General features: G+C 36.4%; 2 long non-coding RNA genes across 6 annotated transcripts in view; one reads left to right on the forward strand and one right to left on the reverse strand.

Moving 5' to 3' along the window:
* The window catches only part of LOC140635618 (uncharacterized), a 56,926-nt gene extending 52,000 nt beyond the window's left edge, over positions 1–4,926 (reverse strand). The window contains exons 1-2 of one of the 4 annotated variants that reach the window (XR_012032954.1): positions 4,721–4,926; positions 1,293–1,485 (exon numbers count right to left, since the gene is read on the reverse strand). This is a non-coding gene — a long non-coding RNA (uncharacterized lncRNA). The remainder of the gene's footprint in view (positions 1–1,292; positions 1,486–4,720) is intronic. The other 3 variants (XR_012032956.1, XR_012032953.1, XR_012032955.1) reach the window with 3 other exon arrangements.
* Positions 4,927–4,987: 61 nt separating this feature from the next.
* On the forward strand, positions 4,988–12,854 carry LOC140635619 (uncharacterized). 2 transcript variants are annotated; one of them, XR_012032957.1, is made up of 5 exons: positions 4,988–5,172; positions 5,433–5,587; positions 7,211–7,315; positions 8,261–8,416; positions 12,675–12,854. It is a non-coding gene; the product is annotated as an uncharacterized lncRNA (long non-coding RNA). The 2 variants fall into 2 exon arrangements; XR_012032958.1 differs by having other exon boundaries at positions 7,211–7,295.
* Positions 12,855–17,774: the final 4,920 nt, after the last annotated feature.

Raw genomic sequence — 17,774 nt, forward strand, 5'->3', positions numbered from 1 at the left:
TGCAGTACACATGGCCTTCTTTATTCCAGTTTTGACAACTCTCCCCTTCCAGTGGGTAGGGCCAAACTTTGGAGATAACCTTGACTCCTCTTTGTCTCTCACATTGAGATAATACATCAGGTAACCCTATAGACTCAACTGTCAGACATATCCAGACTCTACTGCTTCTCACCACCTCCCGTGCGCTATGGTCCACCTGGGTTGCCATTATCAATTGCTGGGAATACAATTCCCCTAACAGTTCTAGTTGCTTCTACCTTTGCCCCTATACAGTCCCAACAGAGCAGTAGCAGTAATACATTAAAAATATAAATCAGATCATGTCACTGCCCTAATTTTATTTTTAAAGATTTTATTTATTCATTCATGAGACACACACACACACACACACAGAGGCAGAGACATAGGGGGAGGGAGAAGCACACTCCCTGCGGAGAGCCTGATGTAGGACTCATCCCGGGTCTCCAGGATCATGCCCTGGGCCGAAGGCAGGCTCTAAACCGCTGAGCCACCCAGGGATCCCTCACTGCCCTAATTAAAATATGCTTTGTCTCCCTTTCTAGCTAGAGTGGGAGTACAAGTCCTTACCATGGCCTACAAGCCCTGTAAGACCTGCTCTACGGATATCACCTCACTGAATTCTCTTCTGTTATTCTCCCCTTGTTGCCCCTGTTTCAATAACTCTCCTCTTCTTGCTTTTTTCAAAAATGCTTCCTTCTTAGGGATATGTGCTAGTTCTTCTATATGCTGGAAACTTCTTTCCTAAGATATCTCACTGGTGCACTCCTTTCTCTTACCTGTTCAATGAACCCTAATTTAACCACTTTATTAATACTACAACCTGCCACCCAGACTCCCACCACCCCTCTATAGAGCCAAACTCTCTCACCCTGCTCTATTACTTCTCTTCTCACATACACTATAAATATAAATATATTTATATTTATTATATGTATATTTATTTATTCAATGTATTGTGTATTGTCTGGGTCCCCAGTTGGAATGTAAGCTCCCTGATGGCAGAACCATTGTCTGTGTTGTTCCCTAGTGTATCCTAAGATACTAGAGCAGTGACTGTGATATAGTAGGTATACCATATTTACTGAATGAAAATAATGAAATCCTTTAATCAAAGACTTTATTTCAGCCCTCCATAGTCTACCTAAATGGGAGTTTAAATAGCAAATATTCTATAAATTGATTAGCCCTGATTGGTCCTAATTATTCAAATTATTAGAGATGTTATCTAAATTTCAGTATTATAGAAAGACCAATGCAGGGCATTAACTGACCTTTTTCCCCAGATGATTTATTTGAGGGAATTCCTAAGTGATTCCTCTTCAGTTATTAGAGATATGTTTCTTTGAATTACTGTTTTGCATCTCCTGAAGCCTCTTGTTAAAATGCAAATGGCCCTGGAGACCTGATACATCTAGGTACTGCTGCTCCTTACATTGCTCTCCACTGCGAGGCAGCTGCCAGTTCCTGTGTAGAGAAAGTAGAGAGAGTAGGACAGTATATCCTATTGCTTTTGGTGCTATTGAAAATGAGATTGCTTTCTTAATTTCTCTTCAGATAATTCCTTACTAGTGTATTAAAAGCATAGTTAATTTTTGTATGTTGATTTTGTATCCTGCAACTTTACTGAATTTATTAGTTTTAACAGTTTTGTAGAGTCTTCAGGGTTTTCTATATAGAAAGGCAATTTTAATTCTTCTTTTCTGATATTGATACCTTTCTTTCTTTCTTTTTTTTTTTTTTCTTGACTAATTTTCCTGGCTAGGACTGATATGGTGTTGAATACAAGTGGTGAGAGTGGGTATCTTTGTCTTGTTCCTGATCTTAAAAGAAAAGCTTTTGGCTTTTACCATTGAATATGTTGTTGGCTATAGCCTTGCCATCTATGGCTTTTATTAGGTTGAGATGCATTCCTTCTATACCTAAATTTGTTGGGAATTTTTTTAAGATATTAAATTTTGTCAAGTGCTTTCTTGAGTCTATTGAGATCATATGATTTTTGTCCTTCATTCTGTTAATATGATGTATCACATTTATTGATTTTCATATGCTTACTTCTCCTCTATGTTTACACAGGGTACTATGCTATAAAAAACATTTAATATCAAAAACCCATATTTGCCAAACAACCTAACTGAAAGAAGAATATTTGCTTTATATGTAACTCCCCTAAAGGCCTTCCTTTAAACAGAGTGCTTTCTTCATGTTATTCATTTTACATGCTATTTCTTCAGAAGCTTAGTGATTGAATAGATGTACAGAAGAATCCAGATTCCCCTCACTGCTTTACCCCTTTGACTCTGCTGGTTTGTCTACCATCTACCTAGAAATCTCCTTTCATATCTATCATCAAAAACCCATACGCCAGGGACGCCTAGGTGGCTCAGTGGTTGTGTCTGCCTTTGGCTCAGGGCCTGATACTAGGTCCTGGAATTGAGTCCCACATTGGGCTCCCCGCAGAGAGCTTGCTTCTTCCTCTGCCTGTGTCTCTGCCTCTCCCTCTGTGTCTCTCATGTGGGCTTCAGATGCTTTTCAAAGCCCCTCAGAAAGGGCTCCCTGCTAATCTGTTGATAGGACAAAGTTAACAGAGATAATTTACCAGTCAGCAGCCTCAGGGCTGCCTGCATCAGATGAGGACCTTCTTGTCATAAGAATTGAATTTCATTTGTCCCTCCTTAGTGCTCTTGTGTCACCCTGGGTGTGGAACTCACTGCCATTCACAAGTGTAACAATCATTTACTTCTATGGCTCAGAAAATATCTGCCTGCCTTAGGGCTTGAAGTTCCCAAAAGTTAATTTAGGGTCACTGACAATAGTTCTTAAAAGTGAAAATGTATCTTACAAGTTTAATAATACCAATGAGCACAGCACAATGGTACATCAAACATATACAAAAAGTGAATTAAATGAATAAGACTATTTAATTATATACTTTATTTATATATTAATTATACAATTAATAATTTAACTATATTATTACTATACAAATTACATGAGTAATGTCTCAATTGAATTAATAAGCCAATTATCTAGCAAGGCTCAGAGATAATGTCATTTGAGATATTTGGGGTGTTGTATGCATTTGTTTTTGTTTTAATTTGTTTTTGTTTTTGTGTTTTTTTAGGGAAAAAGAATGAGAGAAAGAAAGAAATATGGGCCTACTTGAGGATTTAGAAGCAGGTGAAATATTCTGAGAGTTTTAGACCTTGCAGAGGACAGTTCAGAAACACCACTCCCCCCAAAAAACAACAACACAATTTTTAAAAGTTATTCTCATGGAAATTTAATCTAGTTGGGGAAAAGTCATGTAATAAAAAAATGAACAGACAAGGAGGTAAAAATAAAATGGTGGTAAAAAGACATGGAGGAGAATTAAATATGGAAGGAGAGCAGGAAGGCACTGCATCTAAGTCAGCCAGTGAAAAATTTAGAAAACTCCTAAATTGTTTTCTGAAGAAAAACTTGATAAATTTTTTTTTACAGATAATTGTTCATTTCATTTGGATGTTTAAATTTATCATCATGCCCATGTGCTGAGAGAGGGGAGGAAAGACTCCAAAAGAGAAGAACGGGGGATACATTGTTTACAACTTATCAATCTATCAGCAAAGATTCCCTTATAGATCCCTTCCCCAAAATACCAATCAAAGAAATTTCCCAATTTCAGACTCTAATAAAACAGTATAGCCAAGATTCACAATCCAGCCCTATGGTGCCCCATTTTTTTAAACTTTGTCTATGTAATGCTGTTTTCTTGAGAGTGTTCCTGTAATTTTATACCTTTATCGAAAACTAACTGAATAGAAAGAAAAGTTGGAAGAAAAATCTTTTATTTAGCATAAATGTCAAATGACTTTGGCACAGTACATTCACTAGTTCTGCTATACACTCCTTCTAGGCTCTAGTGGTCATAAGTTCTGTCAGCATTCATGGGAGACAGGAAGGAGGTAGAAAGTAAGTCACTGCCACCATCTTGGCTGCTCTGTGTGCTGTGGTGACTCTTGCAGAACTTCTCCTGTTTGCATGCCTCCCACTATTCTCATTCCAGTCAATAAATATTTTACAATGCACCCTTCTTTGAGAACTTTATAAATATGACCTATGTTCATAGTCACTGTGTACGTGAATCTCAACAGATCATAACTATTATTCCAGCTCCTTAAAGCTGGCTACTCTAATGCTAAGGCCCTCCAGAAAGCCTCAATCATGACCTCTCATGATGCTCTATATGCTTGTAAGTCTCTGTGCTTTATGGACACAAGGGCAGAGTATGTGTTGTCTATTCATTTTGTTCAGGAGAGCTAGTCATGAATAACTTATGGCCCTGTCATCATCATAGTGATAAAATAAGCAGCCTGAAGTCTGACACCTGAGCTCCCACAGGAATACCTGTGGTGGTGTGGTATGTGATGAGGGAGGGTGGAACAGACAGGAGAGAATCAAAGAGAGATATGTGTGTGATGTCAGGCAATGAAAGAAGTGCATTTATTGGCTCAAAGCCTGAGGGAGTATCACCTTTCTGTGTACAACAAAGAACCAAAACACTTTAGTTGGTGAACTTGCCCTAATACCTGTGGTGAATTTTTCAAGATACATAGAAGTGTTCCTGCTAATAGAAATAGACTATATCCTTGAAATCAGGGGAAAAGATAAAGTTATGGCTTATCCATTTTAGAATGAAAATTTAAGACCTCAAGCCTACCTGATTAAGAGCCTAAATGGTGGCCTTTTGGCAGAAGAGAGAGAGAGAGAACCTGAATTTTCTGACCTCAATGGTTGGCATGGCAACAGGGAGACTAAGTTGCTCCCAGGTGGAAGGAGAACCAGATGCTGACTGCTCAGACAAGAAGCTTTTTTCTTCAGTGATGGAGGAGGAGAGTTGCACACATGCAGAGCTCTGGGGGGGGGGGGGGTTCCCTGGAGACTCCCATTCCCTGACTTTAATGTTTGCTAAGCAGAGCACATCAGCCCCATCTGGCTGCTCTCTTGGAACCTGATTGCCTTGCACTCACCTGCTATATTAGTGTTCTAGAGCTGCCTCAACAAAGTACCACAAAATGAGTGGTTTAAACAACAGAAATGTAGTGTCCTGTGGTTTTGGAGGCTACAAGTCTGAAATCAAGATGTTGGTGTAGTTGTTTCCTTCTGACGGCTGTGAGAGAAGGCTCTGTTCCAGGCCATCTTCTCCCTGTGTCCTTGTTTCTTCACCTTGTCTTCTAACTCTATGTGTTTCTCTCTATCCAAATCCCTTCTTTTGATAAGGATACCAGAAATATTAGATTAAGGCATAACCTAATAACTTCATTTTAACCTGATTATCTCTGTAAAGAGACCCTGATTCCAAATAAGGTCACATTCTGAGGTCCTGGGAGTTAGTACTCTAACATATCTTTTTTTTTTTTTTTTTTTTTTAGGGACACAAATAAATCCATAACACCAGCTAAGCAATATTTTCATGTTTCCTTACACTGTAATCCTCCACTTTTTTTACTTGGTAGTATGCTTCTATACTCCTATTGTCACCCAAAATACAAGAATGCAGGACTTCAAGAAACCAGAGGAAAGTCAGGTGCTTCATTTTTATCTAAAGGGTTGATGATGGGTAGAAGATGATGAAGAAAGGCTAGGACCAAGAACATGAGTACTTGTCTTGGCCTTTGATCTTGTGGATGGATATCACTAAGTACATCTGCCTAGGAAAATCTCCAATATTCAAAATAGCTTTGAACATGTACCACAAGTGGTAAGACCCAGACCAATGGGTTTGTATAGTCACAAAGAAAGTTACAGGAAAGATGTGAATTATAAAAAAAGAAAATGTTATTTTTGTGTTGTGGAATCAATTTCCTCCCATAGCCTTTACAGTTTTAATCTTGCATCTTGATGGGTTTGCAGAAGAGAAGACATCATGGTGTGACAAGCTGGCAAGAACATTGGGCATGGAATCAGACAGTCCCAGTTTCAGTTAGTGCACCCACCCCACCTAAATTCCAAGTTCTGTCACTTCACTAGTCATGTGACCTTGAGCAAGTTATCTAACTTCTCGGAGCCTTGTTTCCTTTATCTGTTTACTGAGGAGGAAAATACATGGCTGTTGTGTTCACAGTAGGATGATGAATTACAATTCATTATTGTATTATATTTCAATTTAAAATATAATAATGAAATCACAAGAAGACATGTAATATACAGTCACTAATGGGGTGATTATGGATATATAGTCACTGATCATTATGGAGGTAGAAGTATGATTTAAATTAGTAATTTTCAACTTTATGCACAGGAATCATTGGGAAGTTTTAAAAGCCCAGTTGCCTGGGATGCACCCCAAGTCTATTAAGTAAGAATATCAAGAAGATTCCAACTTGAAGCCAAGGTTGAGAACCACTTGTAGATTGCTTACCTGAATTTAACTATACTAACTATACTATGGGCTAAGAAAATATCATTATTTTCATTTATTACATGAATTATATGAATGTATTATTATTATTATTATTATTATAATAATAATATTATTATTACATTACATTACATTTATTATTATTATTACATTTATTATATGAATGTATATATGTTATACAATATGTAAAATATACACAAAACTTACATGTATACATAATATATCTATTGAATTTTTAGTTGTTTGAATGTATATATGCCCTCAATAGGTAATATAATATATAAAGAGAATCTATAAAAAATATATGTATATATTATATATACAATATATGATCTATCATATATAGAGAGAGAATGCTTCCATAAAAATTTAAGCTACTTAAATATATTTTAAATCATTTACAACTAAAGTGAAATTAAAATCACATTTATCAATTAAGTTAGGTTATATTCACTTTGCTTACTAAGCAATTTTTAGACTTTAAGAAGCTTCAGATAAAAATGTTGAGCAGATCAATGAAAACTATTCTGTAAATTGGTGTCACTATATAGACCAGTAAACTAGGAAATTCTGGCACTTTCCAAACCCTAACTCCAATGATAAGAGGCCTGAAAACCTTTCATTTCTCACCTCTTTAGGTTTACTCGCTACACTGCTATTATCTGAATGTTTGTGGTCCCTACCTAATTCATACTGTGAAATACTAAACCTTAGGAGATGGGCTTTTAGGAGATGATTAGGTCTTGAGGCAGAGTCTTCATAAATAATATTAGTGCCCTTATTAAACAGGCTCTAGATAGATACCTCGCTGCCTTCCACCATTTGAGGATAGAAGATCTCTGCAACAGAAGAGAGCCCTCACTCAACAATGCCGGTACTTCCAGCCTCAGAACTGTGAGAGATAAATTTCTGTTAAGCTATCCAGTATGTAGTATTTTATTATAGCAGTCAGAATGCATATACTATTTTCCTATCTGAACTTCTGTGCACTTCCAGTAAGGAAGAGCACATCTCCTCTGAAGTCATTTTGTGGTCACTTTGCATGATAAGGGGTCACATAAAGAGAGCAGAATACAAATTTAGGAATGAATGTAATCTTATATCTTGAGTAACACAGTGGCAGGTATGCTTGCAATGCAATGCATAGTTGTAGAAATTCTTTTGTGGATATGGTCAAATTAATAGAGCCAAGATCTGGGTTGAATTTGGCTATCTTCAGAAGGTCAGTATCTTCCCCATGGCAGATTGCCACCATGAGCTCTCATAGACATCCTGACAGAGAAAACTCAGCCACTCTGACTCTGACTATAAACAGTGTATGAGACTGTCCACATGTTAAGATTGGAGGAATATGTGATGGAAAGTCCAGCCACAGATTCCTTTTCCAATGACCTGTCAAGTGGTTGACATTCCCACTTTAAGGATTGCTTTGAGTTGAGAATTGAAGAATGTGGCAAATATGCAAATATATTATTAGGAAGAGTTAATATTATAGACCATTATTAATGATCTATTTCTTAGAATAAATTAGTTTATTAAGTTTATTTATCAATTTCTAAAGATCAAAATAATAAATGGGAAAACATGAGGGTCAGTGAGGGATATAAGATATAATAGATTGCTCTTCTATTTTTGTAAGAAAGAAGGACAATGACATTCATGTATGTGTTGCAGTGAGCTTGGGAGATATCCTTCATTGTCCATTGATATATTGAGTTTAAGCCAGAAGTTCCATAAAGCAGCATTAACAGAAGAAAGTTTAGGATATCAATTGCCTGTGTCACTGTAAGTAGGTTGAAGGTGGGTGAATAAGTTACTTGAATTTAAATATCTTAACAGAAGGGCAATCCAACTCATTATTCCTGGAAGAGTAGCTAGCTCCCACTATCACACAAAGATGAGAGGTCGCATACCGGGGCTAACAGTAGAAGATTTTGGAATGACCTTCACTGATGAAAAGCTTTCAGTGGCTTCTATTTACCACCTGGATAACATGTAAGTACCCAGCCCGACATAAATGGCCTACCATGATGGGTGCAGCTTCAGTCCTCAAAGGATGTACTTTTTGCTTTAGTACCACTAAAGGTGCTTTATTGTGCTCATTTTTCCCTCTTTTTCCCTCTTCTGCTTGTCTCACTTCAATTTTCCCTTTAAGACCTAATTTGGACATCACTACTCAATGGAGAATTCCTTGACTCTCCCAGGTCCCAGGAGGCCCTTTTTCCTCTCCCTGTAAATTCTGATGTCTATCTCTTATTATTACACTTACAGCATAGGTTAAGTTTCTGTGTCTCCCATTATTTTACAAAGTCTTTGTGGAGAGGGGACTATACTTTATTCATCTTTGTGTCCTAGAGACTAAGATAATAAACAAATAATTGGATGGAAGGATGGAAAAATTTGTCTTGTTGAATTCCAAACCTGTTTGGAGACACTTTCATCATTATCCATGATTGGCTTAGGATAAGACATGAGAAATGGGTGCAGAGTAAGTGTGTAGAAATAAAAAATAAAAAAATGAAAATATAAAAAGAACTTATATCAACGTTTTTATTGTCCCTAAGTTACTATAGTTGAATCTTAGTTGGAGTTTCTGGAACCGTATTTTTTTGGCTTAAAAATTTGTTAGTTCTAGAAAGTTTTTTTTGGATTTACCATGTCTCTATTTCCTCTAGTTTCTTTTTCATTTAAATAATTGATGCCCTTTGCACTTTTAATAGGCTACTTATTGATTGTCTTCTAGTTATATTTTTTGGTTTTCCCTAATTATAAAGTAAGTCTCTAAAATTTCCTTTTTAATGTTTTGGTCTCTTAATACTGCAGCATGGTGATTATGAGCCTATCATGTTTCATAGCCTAGTGCTGTATTTTCTCATTGTATGATCTTTGACAAGTTACTTAACCATTGGCACCTCATTTTCCCTCATATATAAAATGGGAATAATACTGGTTCTTGTCTCAGATTGTTGTTATAAGAAATAAATGAATAATATTCCATTGTATATAGTATACATGCAAAATTTCCTTTATCTATCATCCATGTATGGTTCCTTAGGCTGCTTTCATATCTTGGATATTATAAATAATGTTCAGTGAATATAAGGGTACATATATCTTTTTTGAGTAAGTGTTTTGTTTTCCTATGGATACACACCCAGAGTAGAATTGCTGAATCATATGGCAGTTCTATATTTACATTTTTGAGGAATCTCCATATCGTTTTCCACAGTGGCTATACCAATTTGCATTCTCACCAGCAGTTCCCAAGTGTTTCCCCTTCTCCACATCCTCACCAACACTTGTTATTTTTTGTCTTTTGGATAATAGCCAATCTAATGGGTGTGAGGTCATGTCTCATTGTGGTTTTGATTTGCCTTTCCCTGATGATCTGTGATGTTGAGCATCTTTTCATGTATCTCTTGGCCATCTGTATGTTTTCTCTGGAAAAATTTCTATTCAATGCCTCTGCCCATTTTTTAAATTGAAATAGTTTTTTTTTTTTTTTGCTATTGATTTATATGAGTTCTTTATATGTTTTGGGTATTAACCTCTTATCAGATACATGACTTGCAAACATTTTTTCCTATTTGGTAGGTTGCCCTTTCATTTTGTCATTGACTTCCTTTGCTGTCCGGGAGATTTTTAGTTTGATGTAGTTCTACTTGTTTGGTTTTGTTTTTGTTGCCTTTGCTTTGGTATAAATCCAAAAAATAATTTCCAATGATGATATCAAGGAGCTTACTGTCTATGTTTTCTTCTAAAAGTTCTAAGGTTTCAGGTCTCATGCTCAAGTCTTTAACCCATTTTGAGTTAATTTTTGTGTATGGTGTAAGATAGTCAACTAATTTTATTCTTTTACATGTGGCTGTCCAGTTTTTCCAACATAATCTATTGAACAGACTGTCCTTTCCTCATTGTATATTCTTAGCTTTTTTTTTGTCATAAGTTAATTAAGTGTTCATCAAAGAATAAATGGATATAGAAAATACACACACACAATGGAATATCATTCAGCCATAAAAAGAAGGAAATCCTGCCATTTGCAACAAAATGGATGAACTTTGAGGGTATTATGATAAGTGAGAACACCAGACAGGAAAAGACAAATACCATATGATCTCACTTATAAGTGGAGAAAGAAAACAACTCAGAACTCATTGAAACAGAGAAGATTGCTGGTTACCAGTAGGGGGGTTATAAGTTAGTAAAATGGGTGAAAGCTACAAACTTTAGGTTGTAAAATAAATAAGTCATCATGAGATATAGTATGTAGCATGGTAACTGTAGTTAATAATACTGTATTGCGTATTTGTAAGTTGCTGAGAATAGATCTTAAAAGTTCTTATCACAAGAAAAAAATATGGAGCTATGTGTGGCAATGGATATTAACTTTTTATTGTGATCATGTATATACCTTATATATGCACAAATAGTATATTTGTATATATCGACATATGCAAATATTATTATGTTGTACACCTGAAACTAAGAACATGTGTTATGTCAGTTATATCTCAATAAAAAAGGGAAAAAAAGAAACAAATGGGAGCATGCATGTTATCACATGTTTAGAGCATGTAATCTCTAATCTAATCTCTTCATTCATGTAATCTAATGAAGGTTAAGCCTTTTTGTTATTGCCTTCACATGATCATTGGTAATGCTCGATGTGTGTTAGTACTTTACATAGGTCCCTTTATGGTGAATGAAAAAGAATTCACATTGAAGCACATCACTAGGAAATTCAGAGCACTGACTCTAAAGACATCCTCAGTACTTTTTGAGATAAGAAATAAACAAGCAAACAAACACAAACAGAAAAAAGTAACACATAAACAACTTAAAATAGAATGGTATTCAATTTATTAACAACAAATCTAGCATTTATAAGGTAATGTAAAAAAGCATCTCAAAGACTGAGGAAAAGTTAAATTCCAACCTACAGCTGAATACTCAGATAAACTATCACTTAAAAAAAAAGTGGAATAAAGAGATTTTCATTTATACGCAAAGTCTCAAAACACTTATCCACCTTGAACCTGGTCTTAGTTCATTTGTGCTGCTATGATAAAAATATCTTAAGTCTATGGCATGGGTTAGCTTAAACACCAGAATTTCTTTCTCATTGTTCTGGAGGCTGGGAAGTCCCAAACGAAGTGCTGGCAGACTTGATGTCTGGTGAGAAACTACTTTCTGGCTCATAGAGAACTGCCTTCTTGCCATGTTCTTACATGGTGGAAGGGGCAAGGGAGCACTCTGATGCATCTTAATAAGGACACTAATTCCACCCAAATGGGATCTCACCTAATCACCTCCCAAAGGCCTCACTTCCAAATACCATCACACTGGGCATACATTTATAATATGAATTTGAAAGAGACATGAACATTCAGTCAATAGCAGATTCTTTCTTAGAAAGTTACTAAAGAGGGGTGCCTGGGTGGCATAGTCAGTTAAGCATCTGACTCTTGGTTTCAGCTCAGGTAATGATCTCAGGGTCCAGGAATTGAGCCCTGCATCAGGCTTTGTGCTCAGCGTGGAGTCTGCTTGAGATTCTCTCTCCCTCTATCTCTGTCCCTCCCACTTGTGCTCTCTCTCTCAAATAAATAAATAAATAAATAAATAAATAAATAAATAAATAATTTTTTTTTTAAAGTAAGTTGCTAAAAGAATGTTTTTCATCAGAAAGGAGAATAGACAAAAAATAAGGAGGCATAAGGAATTTAGAAAACCATGAGGCAATATCCAACATAGGAAAAAAAACAAAGGACATTTAAAAAATAATAATGAAAAGAAGACCCAGGAAAATGGCTATTTATTGGGCTAGTGAACAACCAGTACACATAGAAACAAAAGAGAGAAAGTTTCCAGAAGTGATGGTTCACAAAACAAAAACAAAAACAAAACAAACAGAAAAAAATATTTACACATTTTGTGATATACTTGAATATAAAGAGAGGTGTCTTACAGATCTGATAGGGGGTTTGGAAGTGAATTAGTTGTAGGACACTGAAAACTAAGCAAATAACCACAAAAGTGATGATGAATTCCACTGACAGAAAAATTGGAATGAGAAACATAATGTAATACTCCATGTAGCCCAGCTATTAATATCATCATAACCTTGTAAGACCTGAATATTGATGTACCCAAATTTGTGACAATAATATATCCTGAATAAGGGGATGAGGGAAGTGTAAGTGTGCAGAGACAATGGAGAGTAAAAAAGTTAAGTCCTCATTTTCTATTGTAGGAAATCAACTAAGTAAAATTGAAAAATCAAGAAATAGCGGGATCCCTGGGTGGCGCAGCAGTTTAGCGCCTGCCTTTGGCCCAGGGCGCGATCCTGGAGTCCTGGGATCGAATCCCACGTCGGGCTTCCGGTGTATGGAGCCTGCTTCTCCCTCTGCCTGTGTCTCTGCCCCTCTCTCTCTCTGTGTGACTATCATAAATAAATAAAAAAAATTAAAAAAAAAAAAAAGAAATAGCAACACAGTATTTTTTCTAGTAAGATGGAGGTAAATAGCTAGAAAGGAGATCCCTGGGTGGCGCAGCGGTTTGGCGCCTGCCTTTGGCCCAGGGCGCGATCCTGGAGACCCGGGATCGAATCCCACATCGGGCTCCCGGTGCGTGGAGCCTGCTTCTCCCTCTGCCTATGTCTCTGCCTCTCTCTCTCTCTCTGTGACTATCATAAAAAAAAAAAAAAAAAAGAAAAAGAAAAAAAAATACCTAGAAAGATCTAAAGAATTGAAAGGTCACATATTAGGAATAGAAATCAAGAATGGAAAACAAAAACAAAAACAAAAACAAAAAAAAAAAAAAAAAGAAATCAAGAATGGGAAAAGATAGAGCTGAGAGCCCACTTTTTAAAATTATAAACCATTATAGCACTGCTTGAAATATTGGACTACATACATAAATTATTTTTTCACGTGTTAAAACTTAAAAACTGTGAAGCAAATCAAATATACAGGTATTTAATGGTAGGTAGTTTTAGGAAGTTTTGATGCAAGTTTTTTCTTTTATATCAATTTGGACATGATTGTGTAGAAATTGAAATCTAATTATATATTTGAAAAACACCTAATTCCTTCCTTTTCATATTTAAGAAAAAAATAATAAATTGTGATCTTCTTTTGACTATTGGGATGCTGTTGATAGTTCTAGTAAATGCTTAGCTTGGGAAACTAGAATATCAAAGCTCTCCTCTTGGCATGCATTGGGATATGAATCATCAACACAGGAGCAGAATGTTCTGAGCTAACCTCTACCTCTCCCCTAGCATTTAACATTCATTGATATCATCATCACTACCAAAATGACTGTAACCAAGATATTGCATTAACCCACGGTGAAATTGAGGAGTAATTGAAATGTTTTAATTAAGTTTATTGACTAAAGGCAACAAAATCTCCACCTCTTCCATTAGCACATTTTCTCAGAATACATCTAATGAAAGGAAAGAAATTTTTTTTTTACATTTGTTAAAAGTCTTTCCTAAGCTTCACATGCTCTTTGGGAATCTTGAGGAGACAGGAGAAATGATATGTCAGCAATGACAATTCTATAAAATTGTTAGGACAATTGGGAAAAAGGTAAATTGACTCTAGTGTACATTTATGTATAAAATGGGTGGATATTGTCATAGTATAAAGACTTTAACAAATAGAAAAGCCTAGAGGAGAGAAAGAAGGAGAAAAGCTGAGAAAAAAAAAGTTAAATAGAGGGAAGAGAGAAATAACAGGACTGGGAAGGGAAAGAGTAGCAGATATACAGGTAGAACCTGTACTGTGCGCATGGCCATGTTCCCAGCCTCTCTTGTATTACCTAACAACCCAACAATTTTTCTGATCTCGTCCTTTTGTCTGTAGCCAATTGGACCTAGATCTCCAACTCTAACTCAGACCCAACCTCTTTACTTATTGCCAGAAAATTCCTTTCATAGACTTCCAAGGACCTTTCTGTACTGGCCTGGACCACAGGACTCAGATACCCAGACCAGTGTGTGTACAGCTTCACCTATTCTTTGATAAATAAGTGGATCTGGCCTTTCTTCTATTTTCATTCTAAAGGATAAGACGGAAAATATAATATAAGCTCTGCTCCTTCTAGAATGGCCCAGTTTACCTAATGGACATCCCTACTCTATGTTCAGTAGGGCCATGTAGAGGGAGAAGAGGGATAAGTGTAGATGTGTGTTGGTGTGGTATGTTGATCTACTGCTATGTGCCTGTATGTGCCCATGTATGTGTCTCTAACTTCTGAACACTTTTCTAATATCTGGTGGTCCCTGACTGTGAGTTTACACAGAAGGATGTAGTTTTAAAAAGTCAGGTAGGGACTCTCTCTGCAAGAGCAGAGCTTCTGAGTTGGTAGGGCTCACTCACAGGGTGATCAGATTGGGACACAAATGGCGATCCAATGGCTCCCAAAGGTATCTATAATCTATCTACTAATTCCAAACCTGTGACTATACTATGTTATGCACATAGAGGTATTAAGGCGGTAGGTGAAATTAAGGTTGCTAATCAGTTGACCATAGAATAAAGAAGTTATCCTGGATTATCTGGGTGGGCCCAGTGAAATCACAAGGACCTAGTGGATCCTTAAAAGTGGAAGAAGGAATTGGAAGAGAGAATCAGATGGATGGCAGCATGAAAAGGACTTGGTCTTGGGGAAAAACCGAGAGCTTTTCCCCTAAGGTCAGGAACACAACAGGGATGTCCACTCTCACCACTGTTGTTCAATACTACTGGAAATCCTAGCCTCAGCAATCAGACAACAAAAAGAAATAAAACGCATCCAAATAAGCAAAGAAGAAGTTAAACTTTTACTCTTGACAGATGACACATGATATAGAAAACCCAAGAGACTTCACCCAAAATTGCTAGAACTGGCACAGGAATTCAGCAAAGTTGCAGGATATAAAATCAATGCACAGAAGTCAGTGCATTTCTATACACTAACAATGAGGTAGAAGAAAGAAATCAAGGAATTGATCCCTTTTGTACAATTGTGCCAAAAATCATGCAATACCTAGGAATAAACCTAATCAAAGGGGTAAAGGATCTGTACTCTGAAAACCATAGAATACTTATGAAAGAAACTGTGGAAGATACAAAGAAATGGAAAAACATTCCATGCGCAAGTATTGGAAGTACAATATTGTTAAAATATCTATGCAATCCAAAGCAATCTACACATTCAATGCAATCCCTATCAAAATACCATCAGCAGTTTTTATTGAGCTGGAAAAAACAATCCTAAAATTTGTAATGGAACCAGAAAAGATCTTGATTAGCCAAAGTAATGTTGGAAAAAAAAAAAAAAGAACAAAGCTGGAGGTCTCACAATTCTGGACTTCAAGGTGTATTACAAAGCTGTAATCATCAAGACAGTATGCTAGTGGCACCAAAAACACACACAGATCAATATAGATCAATGAAAAAGACTAGAGAACTCAGAAAAGAACCCTCAACTCTATGGTCAAGTATCTTCAACAAAGCAGGAAAGAATATCCAATGGAAAAGAGACAGTCTTTTCAACAAATAGTGTTGGGAAAAATTGGACAACCACATACAAAACAACGATATTGGATCACTGTCTTACATCACACACAAAAATAGACAAAATGGATGAAAGACCTACATGTGAGACAGGAATCCATCAAAATCCTAAAGAGAACATAGGCATCAACCTCTTTGACCTCAGCCACAGCAACTGCTTGCTAGACACATCTCCAAAGGCGAAGGAAACGAGAAAAAATGAACTATTGGCATTTCATCAGAATAAAAAGCTTTTGCATAGCAAACAGTTGACAAAACTAAAAGGCAACCTACAGAATAGGAGAAGATATTTGAAATATTTTATCAGATAAAGGGCTAGTATCCAAAATCTGTAAAGAACTTCTCTAACTCAACACCCATAAAACCAAAAAATTCAGTTAAGAAATGGGCAAAAGACATGAACAGACATTTCCCCAAAGCAGACATACAAATGTCCACAGAAACATGAAAAAATGCTCAACATCACTTGTCATCACAGAAATACAAATCAAAACCACAATGATTTGGTCAGAATGACTAAAACTAACAACTCAGGAAACAATAGATGTTGGCAAGGATGCGGAGAACGGCAAACTCTCTTTCACTGTTGGGAATGCAACTGGTGCGGCCAATCTGTAAAACAGTATAAGAGATTCCTCAAAAAATTAAAAATAGAACTACCCTACAACCCATCAATTGCACTACTGGTATTTGTCCAAAGGATACAAATGTAGTGATTTAAGGGGATAATGCACCCCAATATTTATAGCAGCAACATCCAAAAAAGCCAAATAATGGAAAGAGCCCAGATGCCCATTGGCAGATGAATGGATAAAGAAGATGTGGCATATATATATATATATTACTGAGCCATCACAAGAAAATTAAATCTTGCCATTTGCAATGATGTGGATGGAACTAGAGGGTATTTTGCTAAAAGAAATAGGTCAATCAGAGAAAGACAATTATCATATGATCTCACTCCAATGTGGAATTGAAGAAACAAAACAGAGGATCATAAGGGAAGGGAGGGAAAAAGAAAGATCACAAAATCAGAGAGGGAGACAAACCATAAGGGATTCTTAATCATCGGAAACATACTGAGGGTTGCTGGAGGGGAGATTGGTGGGGAGATGGGGTAACTGGGTGATGGGCATTAAGGAGGGCACTTGCAGTAATGAGCAATGGCTGTTGTATGTCACTGATGAATTATTAAATTCTACCTCTGAAACTAGTAATACAGTATATGTTAATTATATTGAATTTAAATTAAAGAAAAAAAAAGAAGAAGAGGACTTGGTCTGATGTTGCTGTTTTTGAAACTGAAAGAAAATTGCCATAAGCTAAAGAATGTGGAAAACATCTAGAAGCAGGAAAAACAAGGAAACAGTTTGCCCCGAGTGTCCAGAATGCCAACACCTTTAGTCTAGCCCAATGAGACCCATTTTGGATTTCTAAGCTCCAGAATTGAAAGATAACAATTTTTATTAGTTTAAACTGACGAGTTGTGGTCATTTGTTACAGTAGCAGTTGGAACTAATACACTCCCAACAGCAGTATGTGTAGACCTTTTCTTTTGTCCAGAAGCTTCTCCAGAAAGGAGAGAAAATAATCCTGACTTCTTGAAGTCCATGAACCAAGCAAGGGGTCTTACCATTCAGATTTTTTTAAAAACATGTTTTTTATGGCACTGCATCTCTCCTTGGTTCCCAGGGTATTTATAGGCAACACTCTTTTCAGTATTACTCTATAGAAGTAATTGGTACTTCCAATTTTGAGCCCTTATAGGGTTCTATGGTATAAATCAA

This window comes from Canis lupus, chromosome 6 (assembly GCF_048164855.1).
Source record: "Canis lupus baileyi chromosome 6, mCanLup2.hap1, whole genome shotgun sequence".
NCBI classification, from domain to species: Eukaryota; Metazoa; Chordata; class Mammalia; order Carnivora; family Canidae; genus Canis; species Canis lupus.